Here is a 22683-nt window from a genome sequence, read left to right on the forward strand (position 1 = left end):
GTTGGTTTTGATTCTTAGAGTGATAGAAAAGATTAAGGAAAGCTTAAGATGGATTAAAACTCAAAGATTAAAGTTATGAGAGATTGAAAATAAGAGGTTTCAAATTGAAATCTTGGAAAAGAGTTAGTAATTGAAGTTGGAAGTTAAATTTGACTTGTCATCAGTCAAAATAAGAAATTCAAAGTGTTAGAAATGAATTTAGAAACGTTGAGAAATTAGTAAGATTCTTGGTTTCCAAATTTAAGATGGAATATGGGATATTAAGTTGAGTTCAAAAGATATAAGTGGGCTAAGCTAAGTGTAGTTAAGTTTGAAGGGTTAAAATGAGAGTATATAAGAAGAATTAAGTGAGTTTAGTATGATTTTCGAGTTTAAAATGTGAATTCTGGCCAAGGGGTATCGGTACCCATTCAACAGGTACCGATACCCTCTCAAACGAAAAGAATTCCAGAATGCAATGAGGGTACCGATACCCTAAGGAGGGTATCGATACCCTCTAAAGGAAAAAATGAATATTGGTTTATTAAGTTCATTTAAGTAGTTAGTATTGAATTGCAAGGTGTAGGTATCTAATGATTGCCTTAAAATGTATATTTATGTAGATTCTGAGCTTAAAGCAATTCCATAATATTTGACAAGTAAGATTGATCAGGGGAGAAGATAAGAGATCGATATTGACTAGTAAGACTAGGTGAGTGCATATTAGATAAAATATGAGATTTAATGGAAATAAGACTTGCGACGAGTCTATTTCCTATAATATTATACATGTGTTCATGAATATGAGCATGTGTTTGTTATGAGTGTATGTGTTATATGTTATTGCATATGTTACACGATTTATATGAATATATGATAGTGTGATAGGCACGATGAACTGATATAAGTGATTTGTATGATTATATAAGTTATACGACATGGACATAAGGAACGATATGAACATGTGCATGTGATGTGTGAATATATATATGCTATATGATATATGTAATCATAAGAGAACAAATGATAAACTATGAGATCACACGAAAATGTTATACGATCTATGTGACCATATGAGAATATGACATGAAATTATATGCATATGTGATATGAACATGTGAAGATATGAAATGATAAGAAATAATACCCATGTTATATGAGGTGAGAGCTATAGGTATAGTTGGCATGCCAAGAGTAGAGGGTCTACGCGGTCCTTCAGGACATATATGTATTCTTTGGAACATGTATAAGGTCTTTCGAGACACATATTTGGTCCTCAGCATATGTATATGATTCTTAAGGAATTTTCTACGTGATCCTTAGGGACATCTTATATGGCACTACGGTGCAATTCTACGCTGCACTTCGGTGCAATTCTATGTGGCACTTCGGTGCATTTATACGAGCTGCGGTGATAGCATAGTGCACAACCTCACAGTACTCACATACCTTAAGTTCTCAGTAATTTACATGGGCCAATAAAGAGAAAATAGAAATAAATTTGATATAATTGTTATGTAATTGTGTGTTTGAATATGAGTGTAATGGTTGTATGTATTGCATATGTTATTATCTATGTTAAAAATTATGTTCGTTTGATATGTTGAAATATAAGAGATTATAATGAACTTATATGATATGTTTCAAGCATTTACATGAGAAATGTTATGAATTCCATAAGTATAGGTATATGTAATAAAATGATGGATTATAGGATTATATGAATAGAATAGTTATGATTGTCTAGTGAGAATATACTTTATAGATGAACTAGGATAATAGAATTATACTTGGAAATGAGAATTTAGATAAATTAATGGAGATAAATAAATAGTACATCAAATAGGAAATATGTATAGAAATAAGTTGTATAGAAAATTCCATATGTTTCAAGGAAATAATGATTTAAAACTGGTTCAATTCTTAAGTGATATAAAATATAGTACAAAGATCTAGGAAATGAAATCATATGAGAACATTATAGAAATTAAAATTTTGATAGGTTATGATAATATGTTTATGTGAAAAATTGTGTGAAAATGAACTAATAGAATATAAAGAATTAGTACACAAGGATATGATATAGAATATGTAACAAGAGTCTATGAGTTATATGATAAATAAAAGTAAATGGAAATAAGAAATAAGATAGATGACTATGGTATATATATATTATATGACTAAGAATTATGAAAAAAAGAATGAGTTAAAGGATAACAAGTGAATGTGATATAAGTTGAGTAAGGTAAAATAAATGATTATATGAACATGAAACAATACACAATACTATATGATACGATGATATAGTTGTATGTACATATTTGTTACATGAGTGTGTATATGAAGTTTTATGATTTGATAGTATAAAGTATGCATTAATTGTTAAGAGTTATAGTTACCTGTATGTTTTATATGCCTCACTAAGTCATCGACTTCGCGTGTGAGTGTTTCACACGTAGGTTTCTGGAAGCAAATAGAGAAGTGAAGCAACGATAGTCAAGGCAAGGCATGTCAGCTTCTCCTTTCCTATGATCAGATCAGAAAAGAGTTTTGAATTATTTTGTATTTGGTTATTGGAAATAGTTGGCATGTAATTAATGTTTTGAATTATATACGCTCTGATCAGTTTTGAATATACTTTTATTTTAATGATATGAATTATGAACTTTTATTGAATAAAAGTGGAATTTTTCATATTGGTATACAAATATAAGTTTTGAAAAGTCAATGTGACACCTCGAACTCGGATCTGGGTTGGATACGAGTTGGGGTGTTACATTTAATGGTATCAGAGCTAAGGTTTAGCCGATTCTAGGCTTAACTGAAGGTAAAAGAGTTTTAAAATGTGTATATGCCAACATAGAGCGAAAATTTATGATTTGATAGTGTGAGGAGTATGTTGTCTTGATAATAGAATTAGATTGTTAAGTTATAATAGAAGTATGATTATGATAATTTCGAAGTGAAGTGAGAGGTGAAATTCCTGATTGTGATAGCAATTCACCTATCCTAGCCAGGCAGGATGGAGAGCAGACACTTAAGGAAGTGTCTCATAAGATCAAATATTGATTTCAATAAGTTGAAATCATATCAGAATAGTGATAGAATGTCTTCACTGTTTTGAATCAGAAAAGCAATGTGGAGTAGTTTTATTATTATTACGTGGATAAGATAGAATATGGTGAACAAGTGTCACCAATAAGAACGTTAAAAAGATCAAAGAATGTGGTGAGTATTTGTATAAGAATTCAAGAAGAGATGCATCAGTGACAAGTGTATAAGAGATATGGAGATAGAGTTTATGAATTTGAGACAAAATGATAGTACTATGTTTAAGCAAGAATATGGATACGATAAGGGTTTGTATTCTAGATGGAAAGAGTTAGCATTTGGCTAACCAGATTATGCGATAGAAAATGTATTGGAATTATAAGATTTTGAGATATTGTCAAAGTAAGATAACCAAAGATGAGGTGGATCTGGATATAGTTGTATGTTTTGATCATAATAATGTGACATAGTGAAAAAGGTGATGATTTGTATGTTTGAGGAAAGTTAAAGAGTAATAGAAAAGTTTAAGAATTAATATATCAACAATCAGTTTATAAGACAGAGAAAGTTAGAATGCTTGAGTTTTGAAACAAAGGAATCATAACGTGTAAGGATATGAATGTAGTTGGATAAGTTGAAGAAATTCTTGTTAAGTTATTCAAAGGAAAATGATGTATGTAAGTGAGGTATGGAGGGCTTGTGCCTAGACTAAAAGAATATTATTGGTGTTAAAATTTTTCTTTTCAAGAAGTGATGAATAGTGTTAAAGATCTAGAGAAATCTCAGAAGAATTAAGAGAATTCGTATCTCACAAAAATCAACACTAACGAATAGAGACAGATATTATGATTCTCAACTACAGACTCGGTTTGAACTATTTGTATTTCATGTCAAAGGATTAAATCTGACGAAATTCAGACCCATTTAAGCAGTAAAGTTTGGTACTGGAAAATTAAATAAGGAATTGAAGATGAATATGAAGAAAGATATGAAAGTGGAAGAATGTATTAAGAGTTATATTAGAATTATGTTAATTGAAGAAGAAAAAGTCTTTGAAATGGATCAATTAATGTGGATATGGATACATCAGTGATCGGTTTATAAGATATGGTGTATGAGAATAAAAGTGGATTTGATAAGTTAAGTAAACTACTGTTGGGAAAATTCCAATTGGGAAGGATGTTTTTGATTGGCTGATCAGGGCTTGTGCTCTAGATTGAACAGTTATTATTGACTAACTGTAAGAGTAAAGGTAATAGAGTTATAAGATTTGGAAAAAAAGATAAAGTTAAGTTAATCAAGTATGATGTGGATTTGGATGTGGTTTTGATCATATAGATATGATGTAGGCAAGGAAATAAGTATTTGTATGTTTAAAAAAGGGGCTTTAAGGAAGGAAAACACAAGTACAAAAGATGATAAAGAATGATATTTTGTATAGGTAAAGTTGATTATCAGAGTTATGAAAATATGATAAAGATCGATAATCAGGGATAAGTATAAGCGATAGGAAAAGAGTATGAGAGCCGGAAGAAAAGATGTGATTTATTTTATAAGGAGATTTTGATTTGAGAATGAATTAAAGGATTAAGTATGACAAAGGTTATATGTAAGTGTAGATAATAAGTTCGATATAGAAGTAAGAAAAGTGTGTAAGGTGATGTGAAAAGTTTGTTTGATTTCGTAAAGTGTATGTTTAATTACATTTGAAGAAGGTTTCAAGTTGTGTTCTTGGTCAATTGAAGATGGAATAAAAGTTTGGTATTGTTATGAGGTAATTAGAGATTAAGAAGAGAATAGATTGATTTATGATGTGGAGTGATGAGAATGGATGTTACTGTCTACATGATGAGTGACATTATATGGATTTTAGAAATGTCAAAGGAAAATGCAGAATTAAAGGAGAGAAAAGACATGAATGGATTAAGGTTACTGGTTACTGTGTATATGATAAGTGACAGTAGATGAATGTATAAAGGAAAAAGGAAGTTTAAGAACTAAGGGAAGGAAATGTTAAGTAAATGACGAAACATGAGTACATTAGAAGGTATGTTCTTATTGGTATGTGCAATGAAATTTCGAGGATGAATTTTCTTTAAAGGAGGGGAGATTTGTAATATCCCAAAATCGGAGTTAGTGACTAAATTGAAAGATTCTAAAATTTAGTGACCAATCTCAAAAAAGATTAAAAGTTTAGGGACTTAAATGAAAAGTGTTGATGTTGGATTTAATAACAAAGTTTGAAAGTAATAAGGGTAAAATGATCTTTTCTAATAAAGGATTTTATTTCTCCCTTTATATAGGAGAGCAACACGTGGTAATAGAGAGAAATGAAAGAAAATTCTGGAGCTTGTTTTATCTTCTTCCTCTTCTCTTCTCGTAAGCTCCATGGCAAAGGTAAGTTGGTTTCAAGTTGATTAATTCTTTCGTTTTAAAGTTGGTTTTGATTCTTAGAGTGATAGAAAAGATTAAGGAAAGCTTAAGATGGATTAAAACTCAAATATTATCAAGTTGTGAGAGATTGAAAATAAGAGGTTTCAAATTGAAATCTTGGAAAAGAGTTAGTAATTGAAGTTGGAAGTTAAATTTGACTTGTCATCAGTCAAAAATAAGAAATTCAAAGTGTTAGAAATGAATTTAGAACACGTTGAGAAATTGGTAAGATTCTTGGTTTCCAAATTTAAGATGGAATATGGGATATTAAGTTGAGTTCAAAAGATATAAGTGGGCTAAGCTAAGTGTAGTTAAGTTTGAAGGGTTAAAATGAGAGTATATAAGAAGAATTAAGTGAGTTTAGTATGATTTTCGAGTTTAAAATGTGAATTATGGGCAAGGGGGTATCAGTACCCATTCAACAGGTAACGATACCCTCTCAAACGAAAAGAATTCCAGAATACAATAAGGGTACCGATACCCTAAGGAGGGTATCGATACCCCCCTAAAGGAACAAATGAATATTGGTTTATTAAGTTTATTTAAGTATTTAGTATTGAATTGCAAGGTGTAGGTATCTAATAATTGCCTTAAAATGTATATTTATGTAGATTCTGAGCTTAAAGCAATTTCGGAACATTTGACAAGTAAGATTGATCAGGGGAGAAAATAATAGATCGATATTGACTAGTGAGGCCAGGTGAGTGCATATTAGATAAAATATGAGGTTTAATAGAAATAAGACTTGTGACGAGTCTATTTCCTATAGTATTATGCATTAGTTCATGAATATGAGCATGTTTTTTTATAACGTAGGACCTCCCAAGGTCAGGCTAAAGAACCCGACCCTACAAGGCAACCTCCTGAGGGGCTCAAAGAACCCACCACTCTGTCCCCCACTTTTTTCCAAGATTCCCAGCTAGCCCGGTTCAAACCTAGGACATGAGACCAACTCATAATCCCAAGAGCCCTTGCTTTGCCAACTGGGCCACGCATGCAGTGGTATGAGCATGTGTTTGTTATGAGTACATGTGTTATATGTTATTGCATATGTTACATGATTTATATGAATATATGATAGTGTGATAGGCACGATGAACTGGTATAAGTGGTTTGTATGATTATATAAGTTATACGACATGGACATAAGGAACGATATGAACATGTGCATATGATGTGTGAATATATATATATATATGCTATATGATATATGTAATCATAAGAGAACAAATGATAAACTATGAGATCACACGAAAATGTTATACGATCTATGTGACCATATGAGAATATGACATGAAATTATATGCATATGTGATATGAACATGTGAAGATATGAAATTATAAGAAATAATGCCCATGTTATATGAGGTGAGAGCTATAGGTATAGTTGGCATGCCAAGAGTAGAGGGTCTATGTGGTCCTTCGGGATATATATGTATTCTTTGGAACATGTATGAGGTCTTTTGAGACACATATTTGGTCCTTAGCATATGTATATGATTCTTAAGGAATTTTCTACATGATCCTTATGGACATCTTATATGGCACTACGGTGCAATTCTACGATGCACTTTGGTGCAATTCTACGTGGCACTTCAGTGCATTTATACGAGCTGTGGTGACAGCATAGTGCACAACCTCACAGTACTCACATACCTTAAGTTCTCAATAATGTACATGGGCTAATAAAGAGAAAATAGAAATAAATTTGATTTAATTGTTATGTAATTGTGTGTTTGAATATGAGTGTAATGGTTGTATGTATTGCATATGTTATTATCTATGTTAAAAATTATGTTCGTTTGATATGTTGAAATATAAGAGATTATAATGAACTTATATGATATGTTTCAAGTATGTACATGAGAAATGTTATGAATTCCATAAGTATAGGTATATGTAATAAAATGATGGATTATAGGATTATATGAATAGAATAGTTATGATTGTCTAGTGAGAATATACTTTATAGATGAACTAGGATAATAGAATTATACTTGGAAATGAGAATTTAGATAAATTAATGGAGATAAATAAATAGTACATCAAATAGGAAATATGTATAGAAATAAGTTGTATAGAAAATTCCATATGTTTCAAGGAAATAATGATTTAAAACTGGTTCAATTCTTAAGTGATATAAAACATAGTACAAAGATCTAGGAAATGAAATCATATGAGAACATTATAGAAATTAAAATTTTGATAGGTTATGATAATATGTTTATGTGACAAATTGTGTGAAAAATGAACTAATAGAATATAAAGAATTAGTACACAAGAATATGATATAGAATATGTAAGAAGAGTCTATGAGTTATATGATAAATAAAAGTAAATGGAAATAAGAAATAAGATAGATGACTATGGTATATATATTATATGACTAAGAATTATGAAAAAAGGAATGAGTTAAAGGATAACAAGTGAATGTGATATAAGCTGAGTAAGGTAAAATAAATGATTATATGAACATGAAACAATACACAATACTATATGATACGATGATATAGTTGTATGATATATTTGTTACATGAGTGTATATATAAGGTTTTATGATTTGATAGTATGAAGTATGCATTAATTGTTAAGAGTTGTAGTTACCTTATACGTTTTATATTCCTCACTAAGTCATCGACTTAGCGTGTGAGTGTTTCACACGTAGGTTTCTGGAAGCAAATAGAGAAGCAAAGCAGCGATAGTCAAGGCAAGGCAGGTCATCCTCTCCTTTCCTATGATCAGATCAGAAAAGAGTTTAGAATTATTTGTATTTGGTTATTGGAAATAGTTGGCATGTAATTAATGTTTTGAATTATATATGCTCTGATCAGTTTTGAATATACTTTTATTTTAATGATATGAATTATGAACTTTTATTGAATAAAAGTGGAATTTTTGATATTGGTATACAAATATAAGTTTTGAAAAGTCAATGTGACACCTCAGACTCAGATCCGGGTCGGATACAAGTTGGGGGTGTTACAAAACTATCACTAATACTACACAATTTCAATGGGTTCGGGAAGACGCATATGAAGATATTTATGAGAATTGATATGACATAACAATGTAGTAAGATTTTATATCTTAATTTAGTAATTTATAATATTATAACTTATAACATATTGTCCTTCAATATATTCATTAATAGTAATATTTTCACTAAAATTGTTGTTTGTTTATTACATATATCATACCCAGGAGAAAATTAATTGATTTGGAGATTGGTCGAGCTTCTCAATAGGAGGAAGAAACAAATAATGAGGAATCAACTGGTATTGGCTCTTCGGAAGTTTCGATTACTGTTGAAGAAGCTATAGAAATTGAAAGTAATGCTTGACACGTTTATTTAATTGTTGGTTCATTTTGAAAACTTACATTGAATTATTTCTTATATTGTTGAAAATGGTCGAACACGCATGACTAGATGACGTACAACGTCGAAGGAATTATACCAACTTCCTCCTAGAAACCGTGTGAAAGTTTCAAGAAATGATGTTGGTTAACCTATTGGCCTAGAAGCACGTCTTCTATTAGGTTACTTAGGCATGGTTGCACGTAATGCTAATCTTTTACCGATCAATTATGAGTCATGGCATGAAATGCCAAATACTAACAAAAAATCAAGCTTTGGATTTTGTTAAGGTAATAATGTCATTATTATAGATAATCCATAACAGTTTAATAGTAATTTATATTTACTTTGAACACTTATGTTATTTGTAGGAGAAATTTTCTTTAGAGGTCTTAAACGATTATTTGAAGCAAGCGTTAGAGAAGAGATGGAGAGACCATAAGAGTTCTTTAAAAAAGAAATACTTCAAGAATGATCTCAGCCTTAATGAGAAGCTGCAAACTATCCCACCTGGAATGCTCAGGTATCAATGGGAAGATGCAATCAGGTTTTGGAGTTCAAAGAAATGATAGGTATGATGTATTTTTCAAAAATAATATAATGTCATTATAATATTTACTTTATAAGTACAAATTTATAATTGTAGGACCGAGAGCATGTTGGTGTTCTTGCAAACAACAATAAAAGTTTACTCACACAACTTGATCGAAGAACTTTGCTTGTATAGTTAATGATGAGATATTATTGATTATTCACATAGTGATTTACCGTTGGTAGCACATAGTAACGAAAATTATTTATATTATTAATTAATTTTTTGCAAGACTTAATTTTTATTCTACATTGTAGGAAAATACGTCTGGTTGTAAAGTTGGACGAATAAAGCTCTTCGACATGACACATACAAAAAGGATGGCTCTCCTATGACTGATGAAGCTACATAAATTATGGTACATTTATTAGACACAAGATTTGAATTATGTTATATTTATATCTATAGTATGACATTCTTATTTAAAATAATTATTGAATTGATTATTAGGAAAAATTGAGGGATAAAAGAGCGAAGTATGAAGCTACGACTTCAAGTCATGGTATTGTTAATGCAAATGACATCGAAAATCAAGTTATTAATGAAGTTTTGGGTCCTGAAAGATATGGTTGGGTTCGATGTCAATGATCATTCATTACTACAACCAAATATTTTGATCCAATTCATCTCTGTACATGTAATCACTGAGTCAATCTTCCCAATTAGAAGTTAGTCGTTTAAAACTCAAATTAAAGCTGAAAATGAAACGAGGAAAGCAAAGAGAGAAGCAACATATCGGAAAAAATGTGAAGACTTTGAAAATTGACTTCAAGCTATGATGCAGATGGTACGAAAAAATCAACCCCATAATCCATCATCTTAGGTGTTATTTTAGATATATGCTTTGTTTATTCTAGTTAACAATGTTGAACTATATTATATTTTACGTTAATGTAAACTTTGATTTATTATTATGGAGTTCAAGTTTGTTGTTATGGATTTCAAGTTTATTGTTATGGGTGTCAAGTTTATTAGATAATGCTACACGTTAAAAATTTTAATTTGGGTAACAAAAGAGCATAAAACAACATCTGCAAAATCTGTGTTAATTAGCGATGTTTGTATAACAAACGCCGCTAAATACATACTCAATATCGACATTTTAGAAAAAAAAAACGCTACTAAAGTTCTAGATCTTTTGCGGCGTTTTCTAGATCTTTTGCGACATTTATATAGAAAACGCCATTATAACCATAGTCAATAACAGCGTTTTATATTCACAAATGTCGCTATATATCATGACCTTTATCGACACTTTTGGGAACAAACACTATTATATGTCAGAACATTTATTTTTTACAAACGCCTCAAAGAAAATATATAAACGTCGCTAAATAAAATAACCTTTAGCGACGTTTGTGGAAAAAAGGTTAAAAATCATAACCTTTAGCAGCGTTGGTTTTAGCGGTAATTTTGGCGGCCTTTTTTTTTTGCCACAAGGGTTTTTAGCGACACTTAAAAACACCGCTAGTTGATCCTATAATAGTAATTTTTATATTTTTGGTTCCAAGGCTTCGTCTTAATTAATTTTGATCGATTCGTGGCATACACCTGATTTTGATGGGTGAATCATCAGGCAGAGATTTTCTACGTATATAAAGACTCAAACCCGAGATCTAACTTAAGCATATCAAACTTCTTAATACTTGAACCAATCCAATTGGTTGAATAATTTAAATCATAATCATAATATTTATGATCAGTTGATCGTAAGCCCTTCAAACTTTTGATAAAAAAGTTACTTTAAATAACCTTTGGGGAAAGATTTTCTAGGTAACTAATTCTACCATTGCTCGAAGTACAAAAGTGCAAAGGCTATGCTGTTCAGCTCGATAGGAAACTAAGTGGGGTGCTTCCACGATGTAATCTTCAACGATTGGGAACGTGGGATTGGTTAAATGGAACAGACCTGCTGTTGGGTGGATTTAATTAAACACGGATGGGGGCCGGAATCCAGGAGACGGTACTGCTTCATGTGGCGGGATTCTTTGAGACTGTCATGGTTCGTGGTTGGTGGGTTTTTATAAATTTATCGGTATTTGTACGATTCTGGAAGCTGAATTATGGGGGGTATTTGTCAGTTTAACGTGAGCTTGGGAGCGAGGTATCCGAAAGGTTGAAGTGGATAGCATACAAGCTTTTTGCCTATTGAATTTGAGTACGGGTGCGAACCGAACTTTGCCATATATCCATACTCTTGTGCAAAAGAGTTGGAGTGCTCCCTTTAGCCATATATCTCGGAAAAGTAACCATGTTGCTGATTTTTTGACTGGTTTGGCTGCCATCGATGACTTCGGAGCTCATTTCATCGATAATCCTCCTCTAAAAATTGTAGATTAACTGCAACAAGATGATGTAATATTGACTGGTGGTTTTGATTAATTTTTATGTATTATTTGTTCTTTAAATATTTATGAGTGTACTTTTTTCTTCCAACTAGGATTAGTAAGATTATTAACGAGGTACTTCTAACTCTTCGTGTGTATGATTTTCTTTAATCATACCATTTTATCAAAAAAAGTTTAAAGCCTGATTCAAGCTACAATGCCCGCACTCTTCCTTCGTTGAGCATTTAGAATGTATTGTCTTAACCTCCGAGACAAAATATTTAATTTCAAGGTCCCTTGTCCGTGATGTGTTACTGTGTATGTATAAATTATTTATTTAAAAAAGTATGTCTAAATTAAACACATACATTGGGCTCTGTCAAATTTGAACCCGAGATCATGTGGTTCGGGCATTCAATTGAAGCCCTAACTTCAAATTTCTTTCGGCCCAAACAGTAATAATCCGGAAACTGGCGAGGTGAGGTTTTTCATTTTCATTACGAGTGGCTTTACCGCCGCACTTTTTCACACTTTTGCCTCCATTCTCTGAAAACCGCCGCCCTCAACCACGACGGTACAACGTCAACGTTCTTCGGTCTCGTTTTATCGTCCGGGTTCCCGCCGCTTCCATCCTCATTGTACCTTCGCTTTTCAGATCTCGTTTGCCTTATTCGTTCGTATATTAAATTAAGAGTTGATCGTTGTTAATCTTGAAGTAGTTATGACTGATTAGCATATTGATATATGCACCGTGTAGGTTTTGTTTTTAGCTCAATACGGTTTCAGGGAAACTAGTTTTTGGGGGCATTTATTTTCTTATTCCCAGTTTCTTATTGTGGAATTTTATCAAATACTTAGCGGTCACAGTGTTGGATGCGAACGTTTTGATTTAAACAGACTTTATAGATACATTATTAAGATTCTTCACTAAAGTTGTGGACTTCAATCTTAAATTTGGGGTGTAGATGAGCAGGCAACTTTGTTGTTGAGCAGGTGAATTTGTCTTGATGCTATTGAACTAGTACCTGTTTATTCAGAGTATGGCTTTGTCAATCTCGAGAAGGATTGCACGTTCTTTTGGTTCACTGTCTTCCTTGAGTTTACGCACATCTCCAACTGTCGCAGCTCGTTCCTTTCAAACTTCAGGTAAGAGTAATATACTAGCACGTCAACATTGTTTGTTTGCTGCGTATCTGTGAGTAATATTAACCTGGTACTTTGCTTCTTTTATTCTGTCTAAGTAGAACCTAGTGTCGTATTACTGGGGATAACTTGCCTCTTGCAGAATCTTTTAGCCTTTCGAAGGTATGTTTTTCATTTTTTTTCTTTTTAAATAACTATACACAAATATATGAATCCCTTGGTTTTGAATCAATTCTGGAAAGGGGATGGGGGTTATCTTGTTAATGGGTTCGCTATTGTCATTATCCTTAAGTTTATTTTAGAAGTATTCAACAAGTATACTTATCCATTAGGTTTGAATCAATTCTTAGAAAGAGGATTGGGGGCCTATCTAGGTTAATGGGTTCGCTATTGTCATTATCCTTCATTTATAGTTTAGAAGTATTCAATAAGGATACTTATAATTTTGCTTTTTCATGCACTGCCTTTTGCTTTCTTCTACCATGGCCTCTCTTTGTATTTTATTCCATGCTACATTTTATTTGATGTAGGGTGGTCCATCTTTACTTGGTTTTCGAAGGTTTTCAACTACAATTTTGACTCCTGATTTGAACGGAGGTGCTTTTCCATCTGATTTACTCTCTTCAAAGACCGTACTAGTACCAGAGCGCACTATTGGTATGGGAAATTAAACCACATTTCTTGTGTAGCTATTTGCCTTTAAAAAATTTAATATTCATAATGTGGATGCATATTAGTGTTTGGAGGCAATATGCACTCATAGGAAAACTCTGAGATTTTCTTTTGCTTTCTAAAAGATATAAAGATATCAAAGATGGAGGCATGTTAATGTTTCCAGCCGCTTTATTAGGCGTTTCTGTGCTAAAACTTGCCTCCAGAAATCATCTTCACATTGACATATGCCAACATGTGACCCCACTGTGGGTTTTATATCGCCTTCCATTTTGCATCTTGTTCTGGTTAAACTAAGTTAAGCTTTAAGCATTTCAATAATCGCAGGAATAGCTAATGGCATTTGTAGTTTAAATGAGCAGTGTCTATTGGATTAAAATACCATTTATGGTGCAGGACTTTATGAGGACCTTGTAGTTCCCGTGACAAATTTTCATAATGAAAACCATGGCTTCATGGTTTTGGCTGGTGATGTTTTGATGTACCTATTAGAAAGGATATTATCCACCGTGTTGTACGATGGCAGCTTGCAAAACGACAACAGGTTCCATTTCATCCTTTATGGATACTGGAAGCACGCACTGTTAGGTCTCTTGATGTTAATCTGAAATTCTACAAGACTATGACCGTATTCTTTTTCAGCTTAATACTAGTTCCTATTTTCCACATAAATTGCATTAAACAGTTCTCTCTTGTGCAATCAAAATATAATCATGAATATCAGTGATAATTGAATGGTTGACAGGGAACAATCAACAAAAACTATTAGTGAGGTTAGTGGGACTGGTAGGAAGCCCTGGCGACAGAAGGGTACTGGGCGAGCCAGGCATGGAACACTGCGTGGTCCCAGGTGACTCCCTTTTTCTTTGAATTTAAGAAGTTTTAGAGCTAAACAACTATTTTTCTATGGCCTTTTAATTGATTTTATGGATTGGTAACAGTTTCGAGGTGGTGCTGCTATGCATGGCCCCAACCTAGAAGTCATGCCTTTAAATTGAATAAGAAGGTTCGACGTCTTGGACTGAAGATTGCACTGTCTGCTCGTGCTGCTGAAGGAAAGGTAAGTCATTATTATTTGGCATGCGTATAGATTCTTAGTACTATTTTGCATTTCACAGTGCAGTTTTACTGATTACTAACAAATGCAGAACAAAGATTTTCAGTGCTATTTGAGTTTGGAATCCTAACCAATGACTATTGCACAATTGAACAGCTTCTTGTCTTTGAGGATTTGGAGGTCCTACACACAAAACCAAAAATATAGTGACTATGTAAACCAAATGGAGAATGCCAAGAAATTCTGCTGGTGGATGGTGGCCCCATAAATGAAAAGTTGAAGCTAGCTACACAAAATCTACATTATGTCAATGTATTGCCATCAATTGTAAGTATAGTGCTAACTATAATATACGATGTCTCCAATTATTAGCAAAACATAGTCGAACTATTGGCTTGCGTTCGTCATTAGTTACATGGTAACACATATTATTAACTTTTCATTATCATTCGTCATGATCATTGACTGAGTGGGGTCTTTTCCTATGATATATCTTGGTTTACCGCTTGGTTCAAAGAAGAATTAGAGGTTATGGGGAACCGGTAATCCAGAATTTTTATAAAGATTAGCAGGATGGAAAGCTAATTCTTTGTCAATGGCTGGAGACTTGTGTTGGTTAAATCAGTATTGTCCTCTTACCGATGTTTTACCTTTCTATTTTCAAAATGCCATTCAAGGTGACTCAGAAGTTAAATTCTCTGATGGCTAAATTTCTTTGGGGTGAATATCAAGCTAGGAACGAATTCACTGGGTGAATTGGAAATCGGTTTGTCAACCATTTGAAGAGGTGGGTTGGGGGAATCCTAGATCTCAGTTTGATGAATAGAGTCTTGCTTGGGAAATGGGTTTGGAAATTTGCAAATGATAAAAACAGTAAGTGGAAAAAGATGATCTGCTGTAAAAATAATGTTAGTAACTTGTCTCTTTCTATAACAAAGGTTGTTTCTCCACTAGATTCATGGATATGGAGAGGTATTGAACAGTTATGTAAAAAAGGATCAGATTGGAGACTGTTGAGAGCTAATACAAAGTTTTCAAGTGAGGAATGGTAGGTCGATAGAATTCTGGAATGATGTTTGGGTTAATAATTTGACCTTAAAAACACAATTCCCCAGAATTTTTGCTTTCGACTAATAAATGGGGGAAAGTAGCAGAGTCTGGTGGTTTGAAAATAATGTATGGATTTGGAATATTCAATTAAGAAGAAATTTATGTGACTGGGAATTGATCAGTGGATTGCCTTAATGTCCTTGATTGATAATGTTGTTCTATCCGACTCAGTGGATGACTTTCTTGCTTGGTCGGGAAAGGGGATGGACTGTTCTCGGTCAAGTCTTGTAGATTGACATATCATGCGGTTCTGAAGGAAGGTTCGAGTGGAATAAGTGGGTATGGTCTGGATTGGCTCCTCCTAGAGTTGAACTTTTATTTGGCAGATTGTCATCGAAAAGTGGCAGATAGAGGGGAGTTGAAGAAGAGAGGGATTCCTTTGGAAGATGTGCTTTGTCCTTATGCCATAGCCATGAAGAAACATTAGAACACATGTTCTTCTCTTGTACTGTTGCAAGAGAGATTTGGAATAAATTTCTAAGGTTATGGGATATTTCTACTGTTTTGCCTCAAGACCCCATTCCCCTTTGTTCTTGGTCGTATCTAAGACAAAATTCTCCTATTTGGAGTTTATCCTGGGGTTGTGTTCTAGTCAATTAGGAAGGCTAGGAATCTGGTGGTGTTTGAGAATGGGAAACTTGACAGTTCTGCTCTATTCTTCATCGCCAGGTTTAGGCTGGCTAAATGGTATTTAGCTACTACCCTACTGTTCGTATTCAGACAGATTTACTAGTCGGGGATCCTTCGCTGGAAAATAAGTTTCATATTTCTCCTTTCGCAAAGAAGGTTAATTGTTGGATTTCTCCTCCACCGGATGTTTAAATTCAATGTTGATGGGGCAGTAAGTGGAGATGGGTTGCAAGGTGGAATTGGAGGTATTTTAAAAGATTCAAACTGCTATACTTTAGCAACTTTCTATACTGCTGTAGGGTCTGATCCTTCTATTTTGGCAGAATTGAAAGCTATTAAGGAAGGAATTGATGATTTCTATTCCTTTGTTTGGGCTAAGAAGGGAAAACTTATTATTGAGACTGATTGTAAAATGCAGTGGAATGGATTTCAAAGCCGCACTCTGCCCCTATATTTTTCAGTGCTCTGGTGATGAAATTGGTGCTTCAATTTTGATAAGGATATCTTTCTTAGATTGATTCCTAGGAGTGTAACTTGGAGGCCGACAAGTAGCTAAGGAGGGGATTGGCTGATAGTACTGGCCTATTGTTTAAAAGTTTTGTTCTCTTCTTTGTGCTTTGTATTGGCTTAAGTTTGTATGGGTTACTAGGGTGGTAAACAGGTCAGCCAAGTAGAGGCTGTTGCCTAGCTAGTTGGATTAGGTTAAGTTAGTTTGTTGTATATGGTTGTTATGGTGTTTTGTTTTTGATGGGGGTGTTTTTTCTGGATGTATCTTATGTTTTTCAAGTTGAATGAAATCCTAAGGCACCATTTTCCTCCTTTCACTGATTAAGGAGCTTTCTTTCAAGCTCCATTAATCAAGAAGGGGGTTTTTTAACGAGGCCTTCAATTCTTAACAAAAAAAAATTGACTTGTAAGATATTTTTCTTGATTAGGTTTTACTTTTTGTTTAATGATGAGACTGATTCTGCAGGGCTTGAATGTGTACGCATCTTGCAGCATGACACATTAGTGATGTCCCGCGATGCTGTTAACCGGATTGTCGAGCGAATGCACACTCCAATCAACCGTTGAACGAGAATTGCACCTATTGGTCCTTTTAGTTTTCTCTCGAATTGGAAGCCTTTAATTTGCCCAAAGCAGCTGGGAGATAAAGAGAAATCTCAACGACTTGCGTCTTATCTATGAACTGATATTTTCAAATGCTGGACATTTGCATCAAACATGTTCAGCTTTGATTTTTGTACTTCAGATTGTCTTGGAAAATGAAAGACGTCGAAGCTTTGAAAGGTTCTTTTATAAGAGGATGTTTTTTTAACCTCAAACCTTAATTCTCTGAATGAGATTGAGAGTTTTGTGTTTAAATTCTATCAATAGAATGGATTAAATTTATCAAATTATTTAAAATTAGAATCTAATTAATAAAATGTATAATGATTGGAATTGTTGTTATTATCTAAATTATAGACTGATTATCCTTATAATTTACGAAATTTAATAATTATAATTTTATTGGTATAAAAATAAATTAATAATTAAATGATAAAAAAAACTTGTTCACTAGAATGGATTAAATTTATCAAATTATTTAAAATTAGAATCTAATTAATAAAATGTATAAATGATTGGAATTGTTGTTATTATCTAAATTATAGACTGATTTATCCTTATAATTTACGAAAATTTAATAATTAATAATTTTATTGGTATAAAAATAAATTAATAATTAAATGATAAAAAACTTGTTCACTAATTAGAATAAAAAAAATTTCATAACTAAAAAAATTATTTATTTTTAAATCGATTGATGGTTTTATAAAATTTTGCTGATGATAAAAAAAGTATTATAGTGGTAGGATTTTCTGGTAGTTTAACCTAAATTAAAATGACTGTTAGTCCAGTACTTGACTGTATTGTCTCCACCATACTACTCTCTTCTTGTATGAGTTGTCTCCACTCTACCTCTTCCACGAGGGAAACTTAGGGTTTGTCAATCTTTCTTCAATTCCCCCTAATTTCTTCAAAGCTTTCTATTTTCACCCCTTCAAAGAAAAAGATTTGAACTTTCTCCTCTAGACCCTAGCTTCCATGGCAAAAACAAGACCAGGGATTTCTGGTAACGGGCCCAAACAAGGGACAAAGGACATCGACTCTTACACCATCAGAGGCACAACAAAGTTGTCATAGGTACAGTGTTCTTCATGTAGATATACACGCCTAAGAATACGTGTATGCCGTAAAAAATTGCGGTTTTGGTGATTTAGAAAATCATTTTTGGGAATTCTTGGATCTCGGCATTTCGTGTTTTTTCAATTTTAAATTTTCGAACGTGTCATCTAGCATTAGTTTTGATGATCAAGAAGTGAATGATTGGTTGCTTATTGAAATGGGTGTATTTTACTGGCGTATATAGATGTTAAGAAATTGTAGATTGTGATGGCTGAGTCTGAAAGTTTGAGTTTTTATTTTCTTGCAGTTGGGGATTGTGTTCTGATGCGTCCTTCCGACAGTGGTAAACCTCCGTATGTGGCACGAGTTGAGAAAGTGGAAGCAGATAGCAGGAACAATGTGAAGGTTCAAGTACGGTGGTATTATCGTCCTGAGGAGTCGCTTGGAGGAAGGAGCAGTTCCATGGAGCAAAGGAGCTGTTTTTGTCAGATCACTATGACGTGCAGAGTGCTCATACCATTGAAGGAAAGTGCATTGTTCATTCTTTCAAGAACTACACTAAGCTGGAGGATGTTGGGGCTGAGGATTACTATTGTAGGTTCGAGTATAAAGCTGCTACTGGAGCCTTTACACCTGATCGAGTTGCTGTGTGAGTACCGTGTCTGTTGGCTTATGAAATATGGTTTTTAGTTTACTTGTTGGCAATTTGGTATTGAATATTTGGTGCCCCTGGGTTTTTTCTGTTTCGAAGGTACTGCAAATGCGAGATGCCATACAACCCTGATGATCTCATGGTCCAATGTGAGGGATGCAAGGACTGGTATGGTCTTCTATATTTCCTTTTATAATTTCCTGGTGCCAATGGCTCAATAATTTTTAAGATATATTTAATGTTTTCATGACCCATATAGGTACCATCCTGCTTGTGTGAGCATGACAATTGAAGAAGCAAAAATGTTGGATCACTTCGTTTGCTCTGAATGTGCTGAGGATGATGTCAAAAGATCACAGAACGTTTCATCCACCACCAGTATCTGATATAACGGTAATAATTCTTTAGGCCAAATCCACATGATACTTGGTCAGTGTTCTCTTTCTTCTTTAAGCCATTATATATTTACTAAACCTCTCATATACAATTTACCAGATCTGTTTTTGGTATCCTTCTAGGAAATTGTTTATGAATTTAAGGGGATTAAGAGACTTTCTCATCCTCTGCTAATAATAATAATGACATGTATAGCATATATACACATAAAGCACTTGAAACCCATAAGTTAATGTTGTTTGTCTGTGTTACAATTGATGATAATGGATAGAAAGTTAATTGGGGGAACATGCTTTGCCCTTAGATGCAAGTTCTTATATTTCTGTGAATTGCCATGAGGCCGAATCAGGTTTGAGCGCCTACCATATCTCATGAAATATAGTTAAATCATATTTATACATCCATATCCGTGATTGTTGATTGGATTATTTCTTTATTCAGAAGTCTGCATATGTATTTTTGTCATTACATTTTTAAGATTAACGGTGATTTTGGTGGTCAGTCCATGATTGCTGTTACCAACATTTTACCTAACAAATCAACGGGTGCTCTTTTTATTTGCTAATTGGGATTGTGGAACAGCATAGAGAGGTTTAGGTTATTTTCTTGTGCTAGATATGAATTTTAGAGTGAGTGTGGATATAAAAATGTCAGCTCATATAGAGGAAAGTCCATTTATCTGAATTCTTTGCTTACAAACAATTGTTTGTTTTTCGAGGTTGTGCTTTGATTTCTCATTTTTGTGTTCTTTTCCAGGTGGAGGCCAAACGACAAAAGAGATAAATTTTTGTTGCATGAGGGAGAGATTCCTTATGCAGATTTAGCTTTGTTGGCTGCTGTTGTGTGAGTTATAGGGTAGAAGTGTTTTATCCAAAACTTGTGGCTGTTTGTAACATATGTGTGGCGTGGAGACATTTGTGCCTGTGGTAGGTTAAGGAGATTAAGTCTGTGCAGGAGGATTCATCTGTAGTTTCTCTGATGTTGAACCGATATTTCCGCTACAACATCTTACCAATCCTGCCTTTCTATCCATAACCACATCTTGGTTATGCATTCTCATCTCACTCAAATCCAATTATCTGCAAAACTAATGTTGGATGACCCAAGGGTGCTGAAATTATATTTGTTTCAAGAAATGCACCCAGCCTTATGAGTTACAACCTCTATTGCCAACAGCATAATATTTACTTCTAACAGAAGCAGCAGCAACAATTATTCTTCTGACTACAAGTTTTATTGCATGTACAAGTTTTATTGCATGTTTGCCCAACATTACAACAATGTAAAATAATCACAAGAGTTTGATCTGGACTAACATGAGACAACAAAGAATGTTTCATGTTCTAATTACATCTTTAAAAGTTATAGAAGGGAAATACGTCAATATGTTCGACACATACATCTTTACACCGTGGATACTGGCTAACGCTTCTACCTTGGGCCTAGTTGGATGTGTTGTTTGTCTAACTGCCGTCCTCATTCTCTGCTCAAACACTTTCCACTAGTATTGTTCTTTAAGAAGATATCAGCTAATCTCCGTTTATTTTGGACGTATGTAGGCATCCTCCCTCACCACCATAGTATATTCAAAAACCAGACACCAGAGATGGCAGCTGGCTACTCGAGTCCGTTATGGCTAATGCGCCAGGTGCAGTGCAGGCAATAAAGTCCAGTGCTGCCAGCTACAGATGAAAGGTCTTATATGTAATTGTACTCATCCAAGGATGATAGTATCCAACATCATTAAGAGCATATAAAATCATTTGTTGGTTTCAAAATGCTGATTAGTAGAATATTTCCAAATATCGAACTTATATACCAGCATCAGCAGCTTATGCATTATGAAAAGAGGTAACCCCAAAGTAATTCTTTGGGAAAGATCAGCAGCCAAAGAGCCAACGTTCACAAATGCAAATATAGCAAACCCTATGTTTCTCGGATTCAAGCGTGAGTGTCAGACATATGTACCTACAATGAGTATAGTCGAAGCATATCCATGTGTTGGCCGTGAATGCTTCAAGAAAAATGAAGAGTCGAAGCAATATGGGAAAAACCTACATTTTCATCAAACAAGAGGTGAGTATGCCACTTCGTTACCTGGGATGAGAAGTTCATAAACGGTTCAAGTTCTGCGGATGAAAGCAAATTCTCTTAGGTAAGTAATTAGGATACCAACTTGTCAAAGCAACTAATCTTGGAGTCCCTCCATATATTGAGTCTTACGGTTGAAACCTAGAGCAGCAAGCAAAGCATAGTACTGCTTCTTCTGGTGTTAATGGACATAACCCTTAAGATCTGAGCAGGCAGGGGATGGTAACTTGAAACAAGTAAAACAGTCATTCAATATAAAACAATGTTTTGGACGCTTCTCAAATTTACAAGGAACGGTACGGTATAAGTTTGACAAAATATGAAGAAATATGGAAAATTATCCATACTTTCCTGTCTTCTCGAGCTCCATTAATGCAGGAAAATGGATTTGTAAAAATGCTTCCAAATTCCAATTCTCGTCTCTCTTTTTCACCTCCACCAAACTCACATAATGAGTGCTACCATGTCAATCTCAAATCTCAAATGCAGAGCCAATATCTGGACGGTTTTGTGGCACGTCATTCCTAGCAATTATAGCCGATATTGCATGTGGGACAACAAGATAATGATCTAATACTCCTGGCTGAGCTGAATGCTTGTGCAATCTTTCAAGGAGTACAGCAGCGGTTTTCTTCTATCTTTGGAACAAATTTAAGAGCATGAAATTACATCTGCATCAAAAATTAGGAAAGAAAAGGTTTTTCTTTTTTTAATAAAGTTAGGAACTAAAAGGAACATGCTGTGGCCTCATATATTAAGGTTAAATTACCTGCAACTGAAATGGGAATTGGGTCAAATGCCAAACGATTCCCGAAACCAACCAAATGGACGACTGTTTTCTGGAGTAGGATAGGGAGAATGTTTTTCAGAACACTTGGTTTAGCGTCCTTGTCACCTGGAAGATCAAATGAACAATTACTATAAGATGAAAACCATCCCAGAACTTGGTTTTGGGAAGAAACAACACTACCAGTTGCCTCTCCTTGGGAAGTTCTTTCAGCATTGGAATATCCGGAGTCATTTCGG

The 22683-nt window shown here is 33.8% G+C and overlaps 3 pseudogenes; 2 read left to right on the top strand and 1 right to left on the bottom strand.

The window, feature by feature from the left end:
- The first annotated feature begins 11349 nt into the window (after positions 1 to 11349).
- On the top strand, positions 11350 to 17510 carry LOC120137061 (annotated as a pseudogene).
- A 714-nt stretch (positions 17511 to 18224) lies between these two features.
- LOC120137107 lies at positions 18225 to 19171 on the top strand (annotated as a pseudogene).
- Positions 19172 to 20815: 1644 nt separating this feature from the next.
- LOC120137062 lies at positions 20816 to 22027 on the bottom strand (annotated as a pseudogene).
- Between the last annotated feature and the right edge of the window lie 656 nt (positions 22028 to 22683).

This window comes from Hibiscus syriacus, unplaced genomic scaffold (genome assembly GCF_006381635.1).
Source record: "Hibiscus syriacus cultivar Baekdansim isolate YM2019G1 unplaced genomic scaffold, ASM638163v2 tig00110647_pilon, whole genome shotgun sequence".
In the NCBI taxonomy this organism is placed as follows: domain Eukaryota; kingdom Viridiplantae; phylum Streptophyta; class Magnoliopsida; order Malvales; family Malvaceae; genus Hibiscus; species Hibiscus syriacus.